This window comes from Chrysemys picta, chromosome 2, assembly GCF_011386835.1.
Source record: "Chrysemys picta bellii isolate R12L10 chromosome 2, ASM1138683v2, whole genome shotgun sequence".
In the NCBI taxonomy this organism is placed as follows: Eukaryota; Metazoa; Chordata; order Testudines; family Emydidae; genus Chrysemys; species Chrysemys picta.
In genome coordinates this window covers 175,084,776-175,108,302 of record NC_088792.1, presented here as the reverse complement: position 1 = coordinate 175,108,302, position 23,527 = coordinate 175,084,776, and the positions used below count along the sequence as shown (strand labels likewise).

At 42.5% G+C, this 23,527-nt stretch overlaps 1 protein-coding gene across 1 annotated transcript in view; it reads left to right on the top strand.

Annotated features, from left to right (window-relative positions):
* The first annotated feature begins 609 nt into the window (after positions 1 to 609).
* Positions 610 to 23,527, top strand: part of F13A1 (coagulation factor XIII A chain) — a 300,639-nt gene continuing 277,721 nt past the window's right edge. Inside the window, exon 1 of the mRNA XM_065584922.1 lies at positions 610 to 732. The gene's annotated coding sequence lies outside the window, so the exon portion shown is untranslated. The remainder of the gene's footprint in view (positions 733 to 23,527) is intronic.

The window sequence follows — 23,527 nt, the reverse complement described above, 5'->3', positions numbered from 1 at the left end:
AAGTGTTGGGGGATGAGAGAGTTTGCTGTGGCAACCTGATTAGCTGGGGTGAAACGGTGGTGGGAAAGAGAGCGAGAGAGCACAATGTTCTTTTCTTTTTATGGAAAGTGATATATTACTGTAGACCACAGTAATCCAAGGTCTGCTCTTTGCTACTTAGTGATTTGCAGACAGCCCCCATTTGTGCTGTACTGACCATGTGTGCAGCTGTGGTGGACAGAGGGGTGTCAATTAATCTTGATTTGTGCTATGGGATTACATTATATATTATACATCATATTGAGTTTCAATGTATGTAGATGAACATGTGTGGGGAAAGTACAGAAACGTGCTATTGCATACAATGCACTATCTCTTATTGAAACTTAAACTGTTGTGTTATAATTGCATAAACAAAGCCCCTTTCTTCTTGAGCCCTGGTCCAGATTTATAAAGTTGTAATAATTATCACTTTATACAAAAATTTTCCTGTGCAAAGTACTTTGCAAGTACAGTATTAACCAATCCATTCTCACAACAGTATTATACCCATTTGAGAGGTGGGTAAAGTTAGGTCGTCTTTAATTATTTGTATTTATTATTTTTATTATTGTTTATATTATAGCTGAAAATGTGTTGGGTGCTGTACAAACCCAGAGATAGGCAAAGTCGTTTCCCCAAAGAGCTTACAATCTGTATAGACAAGACAGACCAACAATGGAGAAACAGATGAGCAAAATGTTGGAGGTGAAGGTAGGTACACATCTTGTTTAGTTTGATTTTTTTTTACTTCTTCCATCTACCCTTGATCAATATTGTCAACTTCAAGCTTTCAAAAATCATGAGATTGTCTAAAAAATCACAAGATTTTAAAAAAATAATAAATTTGTGGGTTCTTTTTATTTGTCTTCTGATATTTAAATCTCCTAGGTTTATGGTTTCAAGCATTTCTATGTAATCATGAAGGACAGAAACTTACTTTAAAAAAATAAAAACTAAGATTGTTGCATCAGATGATAGTGTTTTTGTGTTGTGACTTGCAACAAATAGTGACCGTTGTAGTGCAGGCGATGTACGACACAAAGTGGAGATGGGCAGGTCATGTAGTCCTCAGACAAGACAATAGGTGGACAACCCGCATCAGTGACTGGATCACCAGAGATCACAAGCAACCACTGGGCAGACCGAAAACGTGCTGGGCTGATTCCATGACAAAACTCTTTGACCAGAAATGGAAAGAACGTGCTCTCAACAAAATGGAATGGTGTGGCGTTGACTTGCGTTTGTCAGGAAGGATGGACAAGGACAAGCCGGACAAAGATTGTTGCATAATCACAAGACTCCAGGATCTGGAGCTTTAAAAAAAACACCAAAGAGCGCAGGACTCACAAGAGTTGGCAGTGCTGCCTCCCTTCCTCTTTTCCTCTATCAAGGTGTTCCAAATCATCTTGCTCTATCATTGCTCCAGTAGGCTGTCCTTCACTATGCTCTTTTTCATCCTGCCCACTCCACAGCACAGATTTCAGGCTCTCTCTGAGAGAGAGCCAGGGAGAGTACAGCCTGCCAGATGGCATCCATGTTAAGGAAAGTGTCAGAAAATAGTCAGCAGGGATTTTCTGGGGGGTGGGGTTTTGCCTGGTCTCACTTGCCCTCCTGCATTCACTGGCAGCTCCAAAGATGCAACCCCTCTATCCCTTATGGCAGGGGTGGCCAATCTGCGGCTCCGGAGCCACATGCGGCTCTTCAGAAGTTAATATGCGGTTCCTTGTATAGGTACCGACTCTGGGGCTGGAGCTACACACGCCAACTTTCCAATGTGCCAGGGGGTGCTCACTGCTCAACCCCTGGCTCTGCCACAGGCCTTGCCCCCACTTCACCCCCTCCCTTGAGCCTTCCGTGCCCTTGCTCCTCCCTCTCCCCCCAGAGCCTCCTGCACGCCACAAAACAGTTGATCGGGAGGTGCAGGGAGGGAGGGGGAGGCGCTGATCGGAGGGGCTGCCAGTGGGTTGGAGGCGCTGGGAGCAGGGGCGGGAGGAGCTAATGGGGGGCTGCTGATGTATTACTGTGGCTCTTTGGCACTGTACATTGGTAAATTCTGGCTCCTTCTCAGGCTCAGGTTGGCCATCCCTGCCTATGGAGTAGGAAGTTGGGGGAATGTGGAGGATCTTCCCTCAGCCGGGGTTACTTGTGGGAGACTAAAGACCTGTTCCTGCCCCTGTCAGTTCGGGGAAAATATTCAAACTTAAGTGCCTAAAGTTCATCTCCATCTGTATTCAAGCACCTAAGTGGTCTGATTTTTCCAGAGGAGCTGAGCACCCATAATTCCCAGTGACTTCTATCCCAGCCCTTTCCATTTCCCAGATCTCAGTGCAGGGCCTAAAGAGTAGGGGCCGTTTCTACCTCCTCAAGCCTGGGAGTAGTCAGGGACAGTGGAGGGCTAGTTAATCTTCCTTGTTAGCAATGGACCATCTTCACCACAGACTTAGTGGGGCAAGGGGTTGTAGCAGCACATTTTTCTTCTCCCATCCCCAGGTTTCCGATCAGCACCGGTTCTGTTCCTCCTCTTCACCCGCTCTCTCTGTGCTTCCCTCCCAGCTCTCCCTGTTGAGCTGCACTGGGCAGAGGAGCAGAGATAGGGGAGGACAATGACAAGTCATAGCTGCTGCTGAGCAACTGTGAGAGTGGGCCCTAGTGACCAGTGGCTGACCTGGCTGGGTGTGGATGGAAGGACACTCTACTTCCTTTCAGAAGGTCATGGTGCTGCTGCATCAGTGTGTGCTCTCTGGGAGCCACCTTTTGCAAATGCACCAAACCTCTGGAATAGAGAAAATCAATGGAAAATCTAGTCTGAGGCAATATTAGATTTGAAATATTAAACTAATCATTATGACTTAGCATTTTAACACGGCCAGAAAAGCTCTACGTGTCTCCCTGTACAGATAGAAGACAAGGACCCTGATTCTGGGGTTCCCTGAATCCTCTGTACACCAACTCCGCTGGCATGTACCACCTGTAAAGCTGGTGCATGTCCCCCGCAGGTAATATCCTGGCAAAAGGAAGAGTCTATAGTAGTACAGTAGAATCTGATGGAACAGCCCTATGTCACCCACCCTTGCATCCCCAATGTAGGAGCGTGTTTGGTTGGGGTCTAGGACAGGTTGTGCTGGGGGGAGGAATGAAGGTGTGTGGCCAGAGTGAACTACATTCTGGCTGGTCTGAGATTTTGCTAGAGACCGTAGGTGGCTATTGCGGATGAGCATAAGTTAGAGCAGCCCCTGGGACTGTTCTAAATTGTGCTGGAAACCGTTCCCATCCCAGAACCCAGGAGATGCAAATGTGGCACTAAGGGTGACCCCTTCACCCCCTTTGAGAATTCCAGGGCCCAAGGGGGTTAAAACCATGAATATTGGATTTAGCATGGGGAGTGAGGTGGGTGGAGAAGAAGGCAGGTGGGGAGGTGTAAAGGAGGAAGGAGAGCAGTAACGTTAGTAAGATTATGCAATTACTCACAGAGGCTATATGTGGCATGATGAGACAAAGACAATGTGTTTATTTTTCAGATAAATGGAGATGATGAACAGGTTATAATTGGCTACATTCTTGTACGGCGCTCTTAAATTCTGTCATCAATTTCTATAGCACCTATTACATTTCTATATAGCCCTGTTGGTTTTTCCTAATTAAACTAGATAGGATTTTTAAATCACCGTATGGTTGCTATGGAACAATAACTCTGACTTTCCTTATTCTTGAACATTTAAACATTTCAACCCTACTGTTGCACTAAGACTGTTATTTTGCATGTAAAATACATTGGAAATCATGCTTCCAGGACCTGTCTCCTACACTTCCTTACCCCACTGTTACCAAGGTAACATCAGGGTGGGCTCTCAGTGGCAGTTTTTCTAGTTTATTCATGAGATCTGCCATTGTGGCCTCTGGCAGGCAAGTCACCAAGTCACCAAATAGCACTGATATTTCTAATGACCAAATTGTTTATCACATAGCCCATGGCACAGACTGCAGAGAAGACAACATCTTCCTTCAGGAGATATTCAGGTTGCAGTCATTGTAAGTAATATGGCTGCCCTGAGAACAGGGGCAGTGGAGGCAAAAAAAACTAACTACTTTTAAGATGGATCTTTTAATTTTATGAATGGGGTTATATGCTGGGGTTGCCTGTGAGAGCAGGGCACTGGTCTCAGTGATGCAGGAGGTCCCTCTCAGTCCTATGTCCTGTGTTCCTATGAGAAGAATGTATGTTCACAAGAGTTTAACTTGTGGTGTCTCATTCAAAAAATGTACCTTACATGCAGTGAGGGCTAAATTCTCATTATATGCAAAAGGGAATGTAAAGTAGATATCAGAGTGAGCTTTCTCCAGAGGTATGCACCATAATGGGCCTATGTTCTAGCCAGTAATGGTATGTCTATATTGCAATTAGGCACCTGCAGCTGGCCCGTGCCAGGTGACTTGGGCTCGGAGGGCTAGGGCTGCGGGGCTGTGTAATTGTGGTGTCGTTGTTTGGGCTCAGGCTGCAGTTGAAGCTCTGGGGGCCTCCCACCTCACGGGGTCCTAGAGTCCAGGCTTCAGGCCAAGCCCAAACGTCTATACTGCAGTTAAACAGCCCCTTAGCCTAAGCCCTGCAAGCTTGAGTCAGTTAGCATGGGCCAGCGCCAGCCATGGGTTTTTAATTACAGTGTAGACATGCCTTCCATCGCAAAAATCCACTGACCTGTAGAGGGTGGGACAGGAACAGCTGTAGTTTAATTATTCCACCTTCCTGAGGCAGAGAGCTTGGTGTCAGAACAAGCAGTCCTTCTGTCCAGCACAGTTGTGTGCTGCAGGGTGCGTGGGAGATCTTTTCCATTCTTCACTGGCCTCTCACCAAGCTGGGCCCTCAACTGGTGGGGGTCCTCTTCCATTTGTTCTGCCATCTCACCTGGTAGACTTGGGGTGTGCGGAGGTAAAGACATTCCAGGCACATAGTGTGCTGCTTTACTCTGTTTTGTAGTAAGTGATGAATTATCAGTATGAGGTATGTCTATGGTTGTATCAGGCCAGAGTTTTTGTTTGTTTGTGGAAGAAGCTGGCCTGTGAGCTAGCCACACCTACTTTATTCTTGGTCGCACTCGCACTGTGTGACCAGAACCATGAAACACATCTGGTATTCTATGGCTCACTAGTGTCCCAGTACTTGATTGGAACAGCATGTGGTCCCTGCCTGACATCCACCAATGTTCCTGTTAAATTGTGCGCAGTTTGTTCCTGGCTCAGTGTATGAATAGCCTCTGGATTTAACCCATAGTCTAAAAGATTTTTCTGGGTGTGTCTGTCACTTGAAATCATTTATATCACATTATGCTACAAATCTCTGATCTATGCTCCAAAAGTTCTCAAAAATGTTGGTAATGTGATTGGGCAAATATGCTGTTTCTAGTGAGCTGAACAAAATCATTGCTTACTCACTAATCCCAGTTTATTTCTATTCTGTGTATCCTACATACATAACATGAGACACTTCACCTATGGGATTGCATGTCAGTGGGTGAAAAGAGATGGAATAAAGGAACAACCTATCACATTGACATACAGTCCTATCCTATCCAAGGAAGAAGCAGCATTAGTCTGCATTTGTTTTATGGGAAAATGCAATTGTTTACTTATTTGACAGTCTATTAATACAGTACTCAGAGCATGACACACCTCTTTAGCAGCCAAGCTGTCAGTGTCAGAACTGGATTGCATAAAGCAATGAAGATTATATCCAGGAGGTGCAACCAGGTTTCATTGCTTCTTGTAAAACAAATAAAGTTGCAGCCAGTTAATGCCTGCCAGGGTATTTCTTTCTATTTTCATTACCTGAGCCCAAGAAGGAGCTATGGAGTGAATATTTCACTGAGGACATCCATTCAGCCATTAAGCCAGCGGTGTTCGCCAGCGATCTAATTCTCCCTTATATCTTAAGGAGCTGGGGAAAGGTGGTGGCTGGCTCATCTAAAGATAAGACATTACAGCATTTTTATTCCTAACACGTGATGTTGTATGACTGTACTCTCTGTGAGTAGGTGCTTAACTAAGAATGGCTTTTCTAGTGGGAGATTGTTCTTTCCTTTTTTTAGGTTTCCTCAACCCTTGCAAAATTGTGGGGGTCTGATTCTAATTTAATTCACATCAGTCTAACTCCTTTAACTTAATGATGTCACTTTTTTTTAAATCCCCATATGAAATCAGAATCAGTACCTGTATTGGGTCCTATTCCTGGCTCTGCCACAGGCCTGCTGGGTGACCTTGGGCAAGTCACATCACCTCTGTGTGTGTCAGTTTCCTCACCTGTAAGATGGAGATCATGATACTTATGTTTTTGCTTATTGGGACATCCTGTAATCTGAAAGAAAAACTGTTAATATGTGTGCTAGGTGCATGCTGCCCTCTAACGGCCAGTTCTGGCTATGAGTCACGTAACCGTGTATTGTTTATATATGCAATGAAAAATCCATCTATATGCATCCGAAGAAGTGGGCTGTAGTCCACGAAAGCTTATGCTCTAATAAATTTGTTAGTCTCTAAGGTGCCACAAGTACTCCTGTTCTTCTTTTTCCATCTAGCCTAGGGTTTTCAGACCTTTTCATAATGTGGACCACAACTTTACAGAGAGAGTATTGAGGAACCTCCTTCCCTCCTATTTATGCTACTAAGGATCTCTTTCTTTCTCCCCTCACAACAGCACATATCTCCCCTCCCATTGACTATCACATAACATCCCTGTGGCACCTACCATATGGTAACTGCTTGTGTTTCCTATTAGGAAAATTTAATGTGTTTTTAGCTGTCTTTTAATGCAGTTTAGAAGCTGGAAAAAAGGAGCCAAGCCAGCACCTTGAGACTAATCAGCTCTCAGCAGACCACCAGAGATACATGGACCACAGTCTGAGAATCACTGGGCTAGCCAACGTCTTGTAGAGAATTCAGACAGATCTATTTGTGAAACTCTTTATTGTGATAACTAACTTACACAGAAACAACTTCTTCTAGTTTACTACCAGACATGTAATAATGTCTGTTCAGTTCTCAGAAAGCTATCAGTGCCCTGTCTGACTTGTAGATTTAGAGGGATTACACTTCTCACCAAGCAGAAGAGTTCTTCTGCTGTTATCTTGGAGTAAGGTACAGTGTGTTACTCTCTTCAGAACAAACAAACAGTGCCTGTGGAAAGCTTCATCAACATTATAAAGTTCTTTCTGTTTTCTCAACAAATAGGAAAGCTTTTAAAACAGCGTGGGGGTATCCTGACTACATAGCAGAAAAAAGAAAGATACCAGAAAGACATCTGCAGAGTTAATGATTGGTAGAATATGAAGAACAGTACTGGACTTAGTCCGCTCTTCTTTGATGAAGAATTCTGTATCCCTCTGTGGAACAAAGTTCATGAGTGACAGAGAAAACAGGGCACTAATTCTGGTTAAGGGAACAAATGGTTTGTCTGAAAGTTGTGGACCAGGGAGTACTTGGAGTGGAGCAAAATTGTGCGGGTCTGATTCTAATTTAATTCACATCAGTCTAACTCCTTTAACTTAATGATGTCACTTTTTTTTTAATCCCCATATGAAATCAGAATCAGTACCTGTATTGGGTCCTATTCCTGGCTCTGCCACAGGCCTGCTGGGTGACCTTGGGCAAGTCACATCACCTCTGTGTGTGTCAGTTTCCTCACCTGTAAGATGAAGATCATGATACTGACCTCCTTTGTAAAGCCCTTTGAGATCTGCTGGTGAAAAGCGCTATATCAGAGCCAGGTGTTTTTATTTATTTATGTATTTATTAGGACTGTCAAGCGATTAAAAAAATTAATCGTGTGATTAATCGCACTGTTAAACAATAATAGAATACCAGTTATTTTAAATATTTTTGGATGTTTTCTACATTTTCAAATGTATTGATTTCAATTACAACACAAAATACAAAGTGTACAGTGCTCACTTTATATTTATTTTGATTACAAGTATTTGCACTGTAAAAAAAAAAGTACCAGTATTTTTCAATTCACCTAATACAAGTACTGTAGAGCAATCTCTTTATCATGAAAGTTGAACTTGCAAATGTAGAATTATGTACAAAAAAACTGCATTCAAAAATAAAACGATGTAAAATTTTAGAGCCTGCAAGTCCACTCAGTCCTACTTTTTGTTCAGCCAATCACTCAGACAAACAAGTCTGTTTACATTTGCGGGAGATAATGCTGCGCGCTTCTTCTTTACAATGTCACCTGAAAGTGAGAACAGGCGTTCTCATGGCACTGTTGTAGCCAATATCGCAAGATATTTAGGTGCCAGATGCGCTAAAGATTCATATGTCCCTTCATGCTTCAACCACCATTCCAGAGGACATGTGTCCATACTGATGACGGGTTCTGCTCGATAACAATCCGAAGCAGTGCAGACCGACCCATGTTCATTTTCATTATCTGAGTCAGTTGCCACCAGCAGAAGGTTGATTTTCTTTTTTGGTGGTTTGTGTTCTGTAGTTTCTGCATCGGAGTGTTGCTCTTTTAAGACTTCTGAAAGCATGCTCCACACCTCATCCCTCTCAGATTTTGGAAGGCACTTCACATTCTGAAACCTTGGTTCAAGTGCTATAGCTATCTTTAGAAATCTCACATTGGTACCTTCTTCGCGTTTTGTCAAATCTGCAGTGAAAATGTTCTTAAAATGAACATCATGTGCTGGGTCATTATCTGAGACTGCTATAACATGAAATATATGGCAGAATGCGGGTAAAACAGCAGGGGACATACAATTCTCCCCCAAGGAGTTCAGTCACAAATTTAATTAATGCATTTTTTTTTAATGAGCATCATCAGCATGGAAGCATCTCCTCTGGAATGGTAGCCGAAGCATGAAGGGGCATATGAATGTTTAGCATATCTGGCATGTAAATACCTTGCAATGCCGGCTACAAAAGTGCCATGCAAATGCCTGTTCTCACTTTCTGGTGACTTTGTAAACAAGAAGAGGGCAGCTGGTAGCGAGGTTGACAGAAGAATTCTTCCATTGACCTAGTGCTGTTTACACTGGGGGTTAGGTTGGCTTAACGATGCCGCACAGGGGCATGGATTTTTCACACTCTTGAGCGACGTAGCTGTGTCAGCCTAACTTTTTAATGTAGACTGAGCCTGAGGGATGTAAGGTAACCCCTTCTACAAATCAGGTCTAAACCAATAGGAGTGTCCACACAGAGGTTTGCAACACTTTAACTGAATCAGTTTAAAGTCATATCTTTAGTTTAGTTCAGTGTGTGTAGACCCGACCTAAAACTTTGACTATATGGGAGAGTTTCACCGGTTTGGCTAAAGGAGTGATTAAAACTGATTTAGTTAAACCAATACAAATATCTTTTTGGACATTTATTTAGGGTTGGCTTAAGTTGATTAGGATCAGGTCTGAGCTAAACAAAAGTAAATCACTTTTAAACGGAAATGCGAGTGTCCACCCAGGGGTTTGCACCGCTTTAACTAAACCAGTTTAAAGTAAAATGGTGCAGTTAGTCTGCAGACAAGACTTGACACTGGCACAAGCACATTGACTTCAGTGGAATTGCACTGGTGTCAATGAGGGCAGAATTTGTCCCAAGGCTCCATATTCAGACTCCCTCATGTAGGCCTCTGAGGGTGGAGATATAAATCAAAGTTTATTTTTGTCTGGCATAACCCCTCCGTCCCCCTACCCAGTTCAGAACAACGAGTAGCCAGTGAAGTACTGAAAGATCATTGTCCCAGGCATAAGATGCTAATATCATCCTATTTTAGGCTGGTCATACACTTAAAGTTACGTCTGCATAGCTACAGTGCTCAGGGGTGAAACCTACTGTCACTTGTGGAGGTGAGTTTCTACACTGATGGAAAAATCCCCTGTGTCACTGTAGGAAGCATTTATTCTACATGTGCTGCTGTAGTGCCTGTAGTGTAGATATGGGTTGAGAGACATTGGGTTTGATTTTGTGGGTCCTACTCAGGCAACACTCCGTTGAAATCAGTGGGAATTTTGTCTGAGGGAAGGCTACAATGGTTGGCGCTTGGTGACTAAAAACTGAAATCGCGGGGGCAGTTTCTCTTTATTTTTCTTAAAGCAAATAAATAAATAAACAAACACACAAATCAGGGACTGTGCGCCAAGCATAACAGGCTTAGCTCAGTCAGGACACACCGGTGTGAAGTTTGTTCAATCGTGCCAACAAGATTCTCATGGCCGTAATTAGCTGCATACGAACAGTGTGTGGGACAGCCCACTGGCCTTTCCTACTGTGGCTAGCACAGCTCAGCACTGAGTGGAAGAGGGGGGAGATGGGGAGATTTCCCTGCTGCTGTTCAGCTGTTTGGCTAGGAGAAGAGCTGTTTTCTACTTGGGCTTGCTTTGGCTGAACAGCCCCTCCTGCCGCAGTATCAAGTTACATGCTATTATGCAGTACTATCCTGTGTTACAAACAATGGCAAGAGGAACCCAAATCATGTAATATAAAGACTATAATTAAGAGGGAAAAGTGCTTATTTTGCCCCACCACCAATTCAGATTAGCTGAACTAGCAAATCACTTGGCATATCCTTAAGGAGGAAAACATTTGAACTAGACTAAACTTTGGCTGTCTCACTGCATTGGGCCAAGACAGCCTGCTGTGATTTGAATATTACTGTCGAGCTCAGATCTCAGGCAGTTAATTCTCTGCACAACAGGGATATGATTTATACCTCAAATATTACAGGTGCGCCCATGGTGTAAGATTCTCATCCAGATTTCAACCCCTCCCAAGCTCAGAGGTATTCAGATCAGGGGTGCTGCTTCACGCCCATCTCTGGCAAATGGTGGGCTTGGGGATGAGAAGTAGCACCGTAGGAATGTTGCTAATCTTTCTCTGTTTGCTATCATTGCTGGTGCTAACTCTAGGACCTGTGTGTGTAAGCAGTAAAAGCTTTCCCATGCTTGGCTCTACCCCACCAGCTCCCTTTTCTTGCTCTGTTGTGCCTCCGTGTGGCTATTGAGTATTTAACAAAGAGAGCTTTTCTTCCAAGTGTTAGATATTTGGATTAAATAGGAGTTAAAACACAAAAGGCCTGATACTCTTTTACCTTGTATCACTTTTGCACTGATGCAATTCCATGGTTTTCAGTGGAGTTCATTCTGATTTACACCATGGTATATGAGAGGAGAATCAGGCCCCAAAGAGTTTTAAATAATCTGAATAAAAATCGCTTCCTCTCTCAATTAATCACCTATTGCTGCCTTGGGTATTTGTAGAGTCACATACCTACTAGCTCTCTAATTGTCCATAGAGACTTATAGGAAAAACAAGAACCTAATTTTTTAATATAAAATATAAGGAGAGTGAGTCAGCACTGAGTCTGTGGCCTAGCAGAATAGGAAGTGTTTTCACTGTTCTCATACCCATTGCCCCACTCTTCTACCTTATCCTACACCTTCCTGTTTTTCCTGCTACACTCTTCTTTCTCAGCATGCATGTTACACTCATTTTATGCACCACTGAATGCCAAACTAGTTATGCTAGTTATATTGCCCCTGAACCTGGACAAGCAGGTCAGCTTTTTCATTATGGAGAGTTTAATGGAAAAAAATTATGATGAAAAAGGTGTAAAACTTGCATATTATTTGTATACATTTGTGGTTGTACAATGAATGTGTTCTTGTCCCAGTGCTGCCCCAATAATTCCTATTAACCCACCCCCACCCCCACTCTACAACCATAGGCTTGCCTGTCTGACAATTCAGGGAGTTTAGAGAACAGGAAGAGGAAGCACTCACTGTTTTCTACATGCACTCAGACTCCTTGCAGTTAGTTCCCCATGGTTAAGCCGGTTTTACACTGGTGGAGTGGAGGATGTAGATCTAAATTTAACGTATCTGACTTGGATAGTATGCTCCCTGCCTCACCACCGGCACCTGCATGATAGTGGGTCAGTGCATTATTTACCTGCTTTAACACTTCCACATTATGGACTCAGTTGTGGCTTTGCCACAGACTCTGTGTGTAGGGCAGTGCATAGTTGTGCTGCCCCAGCTGCAGGCCAGGAAATAAGGCTTAGGTTATGTGTACACTACAGTTTATGTTGGCATAATTTATATGAATAAACCACCCTCCCCAGTGACATAAGTTACGCTGATATAAGTGCTCGTGGGCACAGCCCTATGTTGGCAGGAGAGCTCATGCCAACACAGCTTCTGCCATTTGTGGAAGTGGTTTTATTATACCAACAGGAGAGCTGTCTCCCATCAGCATAGAGCGTCTTCACCAGATGGGCTGCAGCGGCACAGCTGCAGCACTGTATGTCTAGACCTGGTTTTAGCCTCAAAGTGTCATAATCTGGTCCATGGTTCCTCCCTTGCTCTTGGGAAGGTGTGGGAGGGAAGTCATATGTGCCAGCCTGACACGGATTACTGCCCCTGTGTGCTAACTCAGCTGCACTGGCTGGTATGTTGTAATAGGAGGAGCCAAGGCTCCATCTGCTCCCTGCCCATCTGGGAGGGAGGGAGAGCAGGGACTCTGCGGAGGTTGCTTTCCCTCCCATGTCACAACTTATCATGGGGGAGAACAGGGGCACCTTAATCTCAATTCTTCCTCGGCAGGGGCGCTTAGAGTGACTGACAGTCTCACTCTGCATTATTAAAACATGCTTCTTCTGGGTATTTTGATCCAGACCGATGCTCTTACAAAAGTGAGTTCTCTGTGATGTTGCCTGTGCTGGGGGGAACAGCAGTTCATGCAATACAGTAATAAGGCGTCCCAGCAGCTGTTCACATTACAGGTGCAAAGACATTGAAAGTATTTCCATGGATAACAACCCTCCCCCGAGGAATTAGGAAGTATTTGAAGTATTTGATATTTCTCCAGAAGTCACATATTTACAAAGTTTGATACTGACATCAGCAGCTTGGTAATTTTAGAGAAAGGAAATACCTGACACTGGTGGATTCATCAATTTTGAGTAGGGGTGTGGGGGCGGGATTGCATGGCCTTTTCCTATTTTAATCCTTTGATGTTGTGAGCCAGTCTACCCAGGTAGTCCTGTTTGCAGCCTCATCTTCATTGCAGTCAAACATTCTCTTCTACAAAGTTTAAATCCAAAGGTTCTCTCTTCTCACTTGAATGCTTGTAACTTTCTCCCTTGCTTCAGATCTCTGTATATCATATTTTCAGAAGGAATCAGACTTATAGTTGATACCATGTGGAGAATAAAATCCTCTTTTATTATGATTTTAAATAAAAAAATAGCTGCCGTGGTGTTTTCGAGATGATGCCAATCTCGTGTTTGGCTGCTGATGTTTCAAGGGAACCAAGTTATCAGTTAGTCATAGTGTTTTGCTAAAATCAAACCGATCTGTGGATTGAGAGGCAAATATGTTCCCGCATTAAACCTGCTTTTGGGAATGGACTCTCCACAGGCACTAAGCAGTTGAAATAGTAAGGAAAGAGATCAGCTGCAAAATATTTTGCAAGAATTGTTTCTATTATTAACTATTACTATTTCATTTGTTTGTTTGTTTTGTGATAGTGCCTAGGACCCCTCATCATGGTCTAGGACCTCATTCTTTTGGGCACTGTACAAATGCAGAACAAAAAGATGGCTTCTGCCCCAAAGAGCATATAATTAAGTTGCGCTGTTTTAATTAAAATTGGTTTAAATATTGACTTAGTCAAATCAGGGAAAACCTTCATGGCCACATGTATGTCAGTTTACAAATAGCCGATGCAAGCTAAATTGCCATAAGCCAGTTGTAAACTCATATAAGCCTGGTCACACAGGTTTGGGCTGGTTTAACTAAACAGGTTTTTAACAGAGTTGGTCAAAGGTCAAAATTTCTGTACCACAGAAATTTCAAAATTCTGAAAAAAATTCACTGTTTCAGGGGGAAAAAAGTATAAATTTCTAAGTTTCCCATGGAAAGGAAAATCTGGGGGGAAAAACTGAAATAATCGAAATGTTTCATTTTGGAAATTTTGGAACAAAATTGAGTTTGGGAGCCCGAGCTCCAAGGCTCCCTGCTGAGCCCTGCCTCCAAGCTCTCTGAAGCTGTGGCAGCCATGAGGGATCTGGGAGCTTGGAAGCCAAGCTCCTAGTCCCCGTGTGACAGGGAACAAGAAGCTCTGGGAGCTCCAGCTTGAGGCCAGGTTCTCAGGGCTTCCAGACTGCTGGCTGGCAGGCAGCGTGGAGGTCTCACTGCCTGTGTTTCAATGGAAGTTCGCTGAAACTGATAAATTTCTGCAAAACATTTCAGTTCCACTGAATTGACATTTTCTGATGGAGAAACTGTTTTGTTGGAAAGTTCCTTTACATAAGTGCAAAGTGTGTGTAAAATTCTACCAAACTAGAATGGCACATTTTGTACCCAATTTGCACTAGCATATAAGGCTAAGCCAGATGCAAGGCAACGCCCTGGTTCAACTGAGCTTTGTCTAAAATAGTGTTTAAAAGTACTATACAGTATGTTATTAAATCCTGTTAGCTGCTGTTTTGAGCTTATTTAACCCATTCTTAAGCTTTAGTCAAGACAAACAGCAGGTCTGCTCTAGAAGTGCTACATCGGTACAGCTGCAGCGCATCTGGTGAAGATGCTCTATGCTGATGGGAGAGCGCTCTGACGTCGGTGGAATAATTATTCCACCTCTGCGAGCGGCGGAAGCTATGTCAACGGAGAGCGTCTCCCACCAACATAGTGCCGGTGTGGATAGCACTTAGGTTGCTGTAACTTGCGTCACTCAGAGGGGTGTCTTTTTCATACCCCAGAGCGACATAAGTTAGATTCATGTAAGCAGTAGTTTAGACCCGCCCAAAGCAAGTTTCCCCGCCCCCCAGGACATAGTTTGACCTGCTAGCACATGATAAAGTACAACTTGCTTGTCTTGACTAAGGTTTTAGAAAGTGTTAGATCAAGCCAGCTAACATGATCTAACATCACCCCTTTAAATCTAGACAAATCCTTAGGAATAGTTGAAGTCTCTAGTGTCGACTTTTAAAGCACTTTGAGATGCTGAGATGGAAACTACAAAGTAGTATCACAATTTGGATAACTGCCAGGGAACTGATTCAATGCAATTCGTTTCAATGACTGTGTAAAATCGATAAAAGCCACACCTGTCTAGTTACCTGGTACTGTCTGTTCCAGCGGCGTCTGGGTAAGAAATTGGTATTTGCTGACGTAAATATCTGACTGTACAGTCTTTGTTCACTTGGGCCTTAATCATGAGCAATCCTGCAAACTCACACAGGGAACCGGGGTGGGTGGGGATTAAGGACAAAAGAGAACTTACCCGCATCACTGGATCCTGCATAGGTTAGAGAGAGTAGTGGCTGCTGGGCTCCCTCTACCTTCACTAGGAGCCAACTGCACACTGGAGCCAGTGCAGAGGTAGAAGTAATCTGCATCAGCAGAAGGGCAAGCACAATTAATTTCCCCCTGGGGTAACAGGGAAAGAAGAACCAGATTGTGACTCTGAGGGTATGTCTTCACTTAAAATGCTACAGCAGCACAGCTGCAGCACTGTAGCGCTTCAGTGTAGACACTACCTATGCTGACGGGAGGAGTTCTCCCATCGCTGTCCTGCTCTTGGGGCAACACAGGTACATGTTGCTATTACTCAGATTGGACTGGGTACAATTCAGTCTTCCAGGTTGCTTCTAATAGCTGCTACACTACTCAAAACGTCTACACTTTTATGGTGTCTTTCACTTGTGCATCCTAAAATACTTTCAGATTCTAAAGGGAAATTTGATTTCTGGATAAGAGCATAAGATTGGGACTCAGGAGACCTGGGTTCTATTCCTGACTCTACCACAGGTATGCTGGGTCACTTTACCTCTCTGTGCCTAGGTTTCTCCTTCTGTAAAATGAGGATAATGATGCTGATCTTCTTTGTAAAGTGCTTTCAGAGCTACCGATGTAAGATGCTGTTTGTTTTTGTTTAAACTATTGAACTCTGATGGCTAATAAACATGTTGGAGAAAGATTTTATTGAGCCTTCATCACTCACACCCTTCATTTAAGGTGTGAGAGCTCTCATTACACATCCTCTGAAACCTCTGGTTCCTTCAGCAAACCCAGAGAATACTGCACTTATAAACTTGATATTTCTAAACTAAAAAACAAGCAAGCTTCTACACCCTCTTTTTTAAAAAAAAAAAAACCCAACAAAATATACCTCCATATACCTCTCAGACCACCTATGCCCACCTTAAAGAAGAAAGAGTATAAGCCCAATTTAAAAATAAATGCTTTACAGATCACCTTTCAACACAAACTTGACAACATTTAGGCAGGCTGCTGGTGTGCTAAGACCGCTGCCTACCATGCTGACCAACATAGTCTCATTGTTTCCTTGCATCCACCGTCTGTCTATCCATCTGTTGTTGCTTGCCTTGTATTTACATTGCAAACTCTTTGGGGCAGGGAATGTCTTATTGTTTTGTTTGTACAGTGTGTAACACAGTGGGGTCCTGGTCCATGACTCATAGGCTCTGCAGTAATACAAATGACCATAATGATAATATTTTAATTCTAACAACTAACTCTAACACAATTAAACTTTCTGAAAATATATACAGGCGAGTCTCATCTTACGCAGGGGTTCTGTTCCATGGTTAGCGTGTAAAGCGAAAACCGCGTATAGTCAAAATTACATTGAGTTGAATGACGGGCGGAATTGCCCGCACTACAAGTACAGTATTAAAATTATTTTTCTCTTTTTTTTTTTTTTGCCGACCGCATAAAGCTGAAATTGCGCATGTTAAATGTGCGTAAGATGCGACAGACCTGTATTAACACTGGTCAAATTCCTGAGATCCTTACTGCATATTTGATTCAGTTTTTTATTTGGTTCTTACTCAGGGAGACACTCACTGCAGTCATTAGAAGCTTATCTGAATTAGGACCTCAGGTTCCTTATCAACTTTTTTCAAGAAAACCAATATTTTGGGCTTAATCTACTGGATCACATTTCTTTAGCTAATTGAGCTTCCTCCCACTTCTCTATGGAAGGTAATGGACGTATAGGGATTGTTTCATCCACTCCTGAAGTGCAGTCATTCTAGGGCAGCAGACAGCAGCCGTTAAACCGTGGACAACAACACTTAACATCAGGTTAGGCCAAGGAGTAAACGTGACTCGGATCCAGCTCCTATTGAAGTCAATGAGAGAGTTTTCTATTGATTTCAATGAGTGTTGGATCAGGCCCAACTAGTGTATTGTAATGAAACTGAAGATGGTATTTTAAGTAAGCAGAATATAATTAACTTCCTTGACTTGGATTTTGGCCAGAACACCAGGGACAACCCCTCTTCTTTTACCAGCTTGAAAATGTCTTAATGCTATGTACATTGATGAGATTTAAAGTAATTAATACCTTAATAGTAAATATCTCCCAGCACATTATATTCCTATGAGTCTCTGATAGTCAGAATGATCTCTTAATTGGAACACTTCTGATATCACCAGGGACTGTACTGGTAAACTACAGCATGTAGGTTGCAATTCCTCAGACTGGTCATTTCTGTTGCTGTAGTAGAAAAGAGGACGTGGGGGAGGAAGAGGCCAGGTTTCAGGGAGAGTGACTGACTATGGGGACTTTTAAATAAATAAAAGAAAATTTAGGCATTGCAATCTTTGCTGTGATTTGTATAATATCTGGGTTGCTGTGTGAAAGGGGCGGGCTGAGTAATTGCTGAAACATTTACAACATTCCCACTTAACTGAAAAGAAGTGACACATTAGTGTCGTTTGTAGAATTGTTCAAGCACTGGAAAACAGAATTAGTATAGGCAGGGGTTCCCAGATTCCCATTCTATGATCCGGACTGTTAGTTGTCCACAGTGCATTTGCTGGTGGTCTCTTAGGAGAGCTAGTGAGTCACATGGTGCTAGCTCCTTCCTCCCATTGTTTCTAGCTACTAAATTGCATACACAAGAAGCTAAAAATACATTAAATGTGTTCCCAATATCACTACTTCGTAGCAGCAGTAACCACAAGGATACTTTTTATTTGCCAGTGGGATGGGAAGTGATCTGTGCAATTGCAAATGGAAGGTGGTCACTGGAATGGTGAGCAAGCGAGGAGGTGGTCCACACAATGCTGAATGGGGGATGATCCCCAGGATGGTGAATGAAATGGAGAGGCGGTTCCTGTGATGCTCAGTGGAACGGGGTTTTGGGGGGGCGGTCGGGCCCCATGATGGTGAGTGCGAGAGGAAGTGGTCCACAAGACTGTCGAGTAGGGTTTGGGCTACATTATGAAAAAGTCTGACAAGGTTAGGTGTAAGAGGATTTCAAGACCACTTTTGCTATTTTTTCACAGCAGTTTTTTTATACATTGACTCTGTGTGAGTTTGGGATACAGAGAAGTAAGAGACCTTTTGCTTGTAAAGCTGGAAACTTGTAACTATGCCATGTTGTCATGGTACCTAACTGAGAATGTAAGATACTTTGCGACATGGAACATGCAATCACCCCTTCACCAGACATCCATTTGAGAAGAGAGGACCTTTTATGTATTGTGTTTGGGTGCAGTGAGGATGTGGTTACAAACAGAACTCTGGGAAGGCTGGCTCCAGATATCAAAGGGTTAAAAACAAAACAAAAGTTTTTAGAATCACTTGAGGGGGGAGAAATGAATATAACAACATATAACATTTAATAAAACATCTCTCATTATCAATTAGGAAGCCCTTAAAACATTGGTGCAAGAGACAGAGGTTAACACTAAGGCCATGATAAAACCAGTGTGCAGTTAAGAACTTCTTATTTCTTATTTGTATTTTTAAAACTGTAAATCCCTTTCACAATCTCCAAGTCAGGTATCCAGGAAGAATCTTGCAAAACAAAAAATATACATAGTGACTCCTAGGTTAACACTGCCACCTACTGGAATAGTGTATAACATAAGGACTTGGATGTTACCAAATTGGAATACGGAATGTACATCATTACATAGCAGCATAAGATGTAGAATCCTATAAGTTACTTAAAAGTCTTCCACACCCAGGTACTGGATCTTGAATGGTATGTAGCTGTAAAGAGGAAGAAAAGGTGTCTAGCACTAGTCAGAAGAACAGCCAGAAAAAACCTTTGGTGTATTGAGTTGAGTAGAGCTGGGCAGGAATCAATTTTCTATTTTGTGGGAAATTCCATGAGTGTGAAATTTTTTTCTGTTCCTGAATGGAATAGAAACAAAAAATGTGAAATTATCTGCGGGATGAAATTCTGATTTTAGTTTTGGTCAATAGAAATTTTTTGTTTTGATAAAATCAAAACATTTTGTTCCCATTTCAGTATTTAAATTTTTTTAAATTTGATTATAAAATAAATTTCAAACCAAAAATCATTGAGAAATGAAAAATTGAAACATTCCATTCTGAAAATGTCTAGATATTATGTTTTGACATTATCAAAATTCTTCATTTATATATTTTTTTTCTAAAATGAAAATTCATCCGAATCAACACTTGTTTCTGGCAAATTTTTTGCTCTTGAGGAATCAGCATTTTCTGATGAAAAAACATTCAGTCAGAAAATTTGTGACCCATTGTAGATGTCAGGTTAGCTAAGTGCTGGAAAAAGTCTGGAGTTCCCTTCTCTCATTATGATTCCCCTCATTATGATTTGGACACCAGAGTGAAAAAAAAGGCTAGCAAGGCTCTGTCAGTGGTAGTTAGCAGGATGTGGGCCTCATTTTCTTGAGAGTTAGCTGTGTGAGCAAAGCCTCACTACAGCTGGGATTCAGAGGGGAAGCTGCACTTCCTTTCGCAAAGGTTTTAGTTGGGGCTGGAAAGAGCTGTTTTGCTAGAGAGGGTACTGCTATAAAAAAGCATGGTCCTATAATCTAAAAATTACATAAAGTTCTGCTTGAATCCAAGGTAAGCTCCAGTGGTACAAATAGTTGCCTTCCTTGTCTGCACTTGGAGTTTACACCAGTGCAGCTGCTGGTTGCTGGCCATTGAGTGCTGGAATCAAGGCAAATCCACAATATAGACAAGGCTGTATGGCAGCTATGGATGAACAGGAAGATGTGACTCTTGGAGATATTGATATTCCAGAGGAATTTGGCACTGTAGGGAATGCTCTGGCATTCCACTGCCACATTCCATCATTACTACACAGAAGTTCCATTTAGGACCTGCAGCAAAGTGGCTAACCACCTTTCTTTTTAAACATTACGTACAAGATACATATTTGTTTTTAAATGGATCTGCATTTATTTTCTCCAGTTCTGCGGTTATATTTATGGGTGTTAACAAAATAATTAGAGGTGGAAAAGAATCACCTGTTTGTGATCTGGATCCAAACTTCCCTGAAGTTTGGGGATGATTGAATTTGATGTCCCCTTTCTACTTATTAGAGAACAGCCCAAGCTGCAATGAAGCAATACAAGCTTCATGACAAGATTCCCCCTCCCCCTTCATAGAATCAGTAATAAAACCTTGGTAGTCATTTATCTGATCTCTGCAAAGCAATAGAAAATCTATGTTGTAACTAGGGAGCTACTGACAGCCTCTTCATCTTTCACAACACCCCCATTAATGGGTAAATTGGTTCTGCTTTGATTTTTAATTGGCTACAAACAATAGTGTCTCCAGCTAATTGATTCAAGCCTGAACTTTTTCTGCAACATTAAGATCAGTTTGGATGTCTTCATTTTTAATACTTACTTTTTCTGTTGGCTTCACTTTCTGGCGTTCAGAATGGGAAATAGCTGGGGTTTAACTTCAATAAATTGAGATGAAAGAGTACAGGGAACTTGTGTGCAGTGTTTCCTAGCCTGAAATAACAAGGACTGCAACAGCCACTGCTGTTTCCATTTCAGAGATGGTTAGAGAGAGGGAGGGAGGAAAGTTATTGGCATCATGTGATTGATGTGGGGACAAAGGACCTGATCCTGCACATATGCACAGGATATGACTAGTCCCATTGAAGGCAAAGTTAAGCACTTATGTTTTTGCTGGACTGGGATCTAGCTCAGTAGTGAGAGGACAGAAGAATCCTTAATATGGATCAAACAGAGCCAGCTGCATTGTGACTAAAGCATATCAAGCATTAAATAATTAAACACTATAGATCAGTGATTTTCAACCTTTTTTCATTGCAGACACCTAACAAATTTTGAATGGAGGTGCAGATCCCTTTGGAAATCTTAGACATAGTCTGTGGACCCCCAGGGATCCGTGGACCACAGGTTGAAAACCGCTGCTATGTGTGCACCATTCCCCACCACTTCTTCCCCCAAAAGATCCCAGAATTTTTCAGGCTGACAGCTCTCAGCATGATAAAGGGAGGGCAGGGAGGGAAAACAAGTGACAATCTAGTCTTGGAAGGGATGGAGAACATTCAATATTAAATACAAGTGTTTAAATACTAAATAAGGAAGAAACCATCAGCGCATTGAGAAGCAATAGGCCCACCTTGTCTCTCTACTAACTCCAGCTGTAAAATTTACCATAAGAAAGCTAGTAAATGGGAGCCACGCAAGCAAACAAAAGACACAGGGTTACTGGAAAATATTTGTTTTGGCTCTCAGCAGAGCCATTCTCGTGATCAAACCCTCGGGAAGTTGAGCCCCTTTCTGGTTGTTTCACACTCAGCGTCATGCTGTCCTGTGGTTAGATTGATGGTGGCAGAGCAGAGTGAGGAGAATGGGAAGAGGAGGAAAAAAGAAAAGCCCATGGGTGGCTACTCAATGTGTGAGTCAGTGATAACTGAATTTCTGAAACCAGCCACTATCATCTCACTCTAAAATAGCCTCAGGATTATTGTATAACCAGATAGTGGATACATTATGACAATGCCAAAGGATGTTTTACCATCTTGTATATTCATGAGTGGCTGACCAAATAGCAGTTGGGCCCTTACCAACAGAATACACTCCTTTGGAACAGGGGTGGCATTTGTCTCATGGTGAGCCCCTGCAGAGCCCAGTTCTTGGACCCCTACAAGTATTGACACTGGGTGGGCTTGCGTCCCTGCATCATTGTGCTGGGCTGGGCTTGCGTTCATTTGTAACTCAGTTACCATATCAGGGGGCTGCCTCGGGGCCGCCAACGATTGCATGGGTTGCAGGTGCCTAATGCTGCCACTGTACTGGAAATCCATCTAAGCAAGGGCCTGGTCTCTTTTAGTGTGTCTTGTATGTCTGATCTCTTTCTTCAGGCTTTTTGGAGATGCTTGAAATCACCCTGGCAATTGTCTGCTGGCTGATACTAATTGCTTGTCTCCAATTCTTTCAGGCTAGTTAGTTTTGCATGTGGGAGGCCCTCAACTGGTGAAAATGTTATTTTCTCTTGATCCCAACAGTTTTCTAGTACCTGGGTCAACTTCTAATATTAGGTAATAGTAATGATGATGGATACCTTTTAGAAAAGGCTTGTAATAATGATCTTTCTATCCACCTCAAACACAAATGTCTTTTCTTTCATTTCATGGGTTTAAAACATATAACAAATGTGGCATTAACTTACTGTGTCTCCTTTGTTTCTTTTGTCATTGCTGTTCACATTTTACTTCTCTGTCAGTCCAGCATGGTCTTGTACCTCAGGCTTCACTGTGCTTCAGAATTTGTCCAATTTGTGTATAATTTTGATGACATTTCCTATAAAAACAAATTTTTCCAAAACATTTTTTTTCTGAATTTCCATTTTTTGGGACATTTTGTAAAGATTTGTTTTTGGTCTAATTTGGAATGCCAAAATTTTCTGTGAGACAGTAATGCTGAGTTTTGACCAGCTCTGCTTACAAACTAAAGAAGACAAAACAGACAGATGGAGGGTTAGAGGAAGTGGAACAAACAATGGCTAAGATGGCCAAGTGGTAATGGTACAATGAGTCACATCTAAATAGTATAAAATCTTGATGACACAATGTTTTGTTTTTTAAACGATATGTATATAGAGATGGCCCCAAATTGCCCAACAGCCATGCTGTGATATTAATTATAAGCCTCACTGTAGTGGGGGGGGGGGGGGGTCTTCAGGAAGTTGAGACAAATTTGTAACCCTTGCAAAACAATTCATGTGGGCCCCTCTCAGCAGAACCCAAGAGACAGTGTATAACCTCCTCCAGCCAGCTCTGTCATGCCATGCAGGGGAAGGTTTTGCATCTGTAGCATTGGGGGCAAGTACTATTTAATTATTTATTTTTGCAAAATAGATGAAAATCAACTGTGATGGAAAGGGCACCCCAAGTCCTCTGCACCATTACTTCCGGCACAGGTAACTGTTGGTGTAGCAGTAGGGGAGCCCTTTACACAGATCCAGTGGCCCCAATACCCTATGCAGTTGACACAGAGGGGTGGTGACTGCTCTTCCAGCCCTACTCGTATTTCAAATGGGAGTAGGTCAAAGTGCACCAAGGAACTTCTGGTGTGTGGTAGCAGGGTCCACACAGCCAGTTAGTGTATGAACTCTCGTACACTAAAGATACACTCCCCAGTTTGTCACGCATTAACTTGCCATCTAGACAAGACCTTTGTGTCCTTTAGTCCTTAGCTTTGTGTGCTGGGCTAGT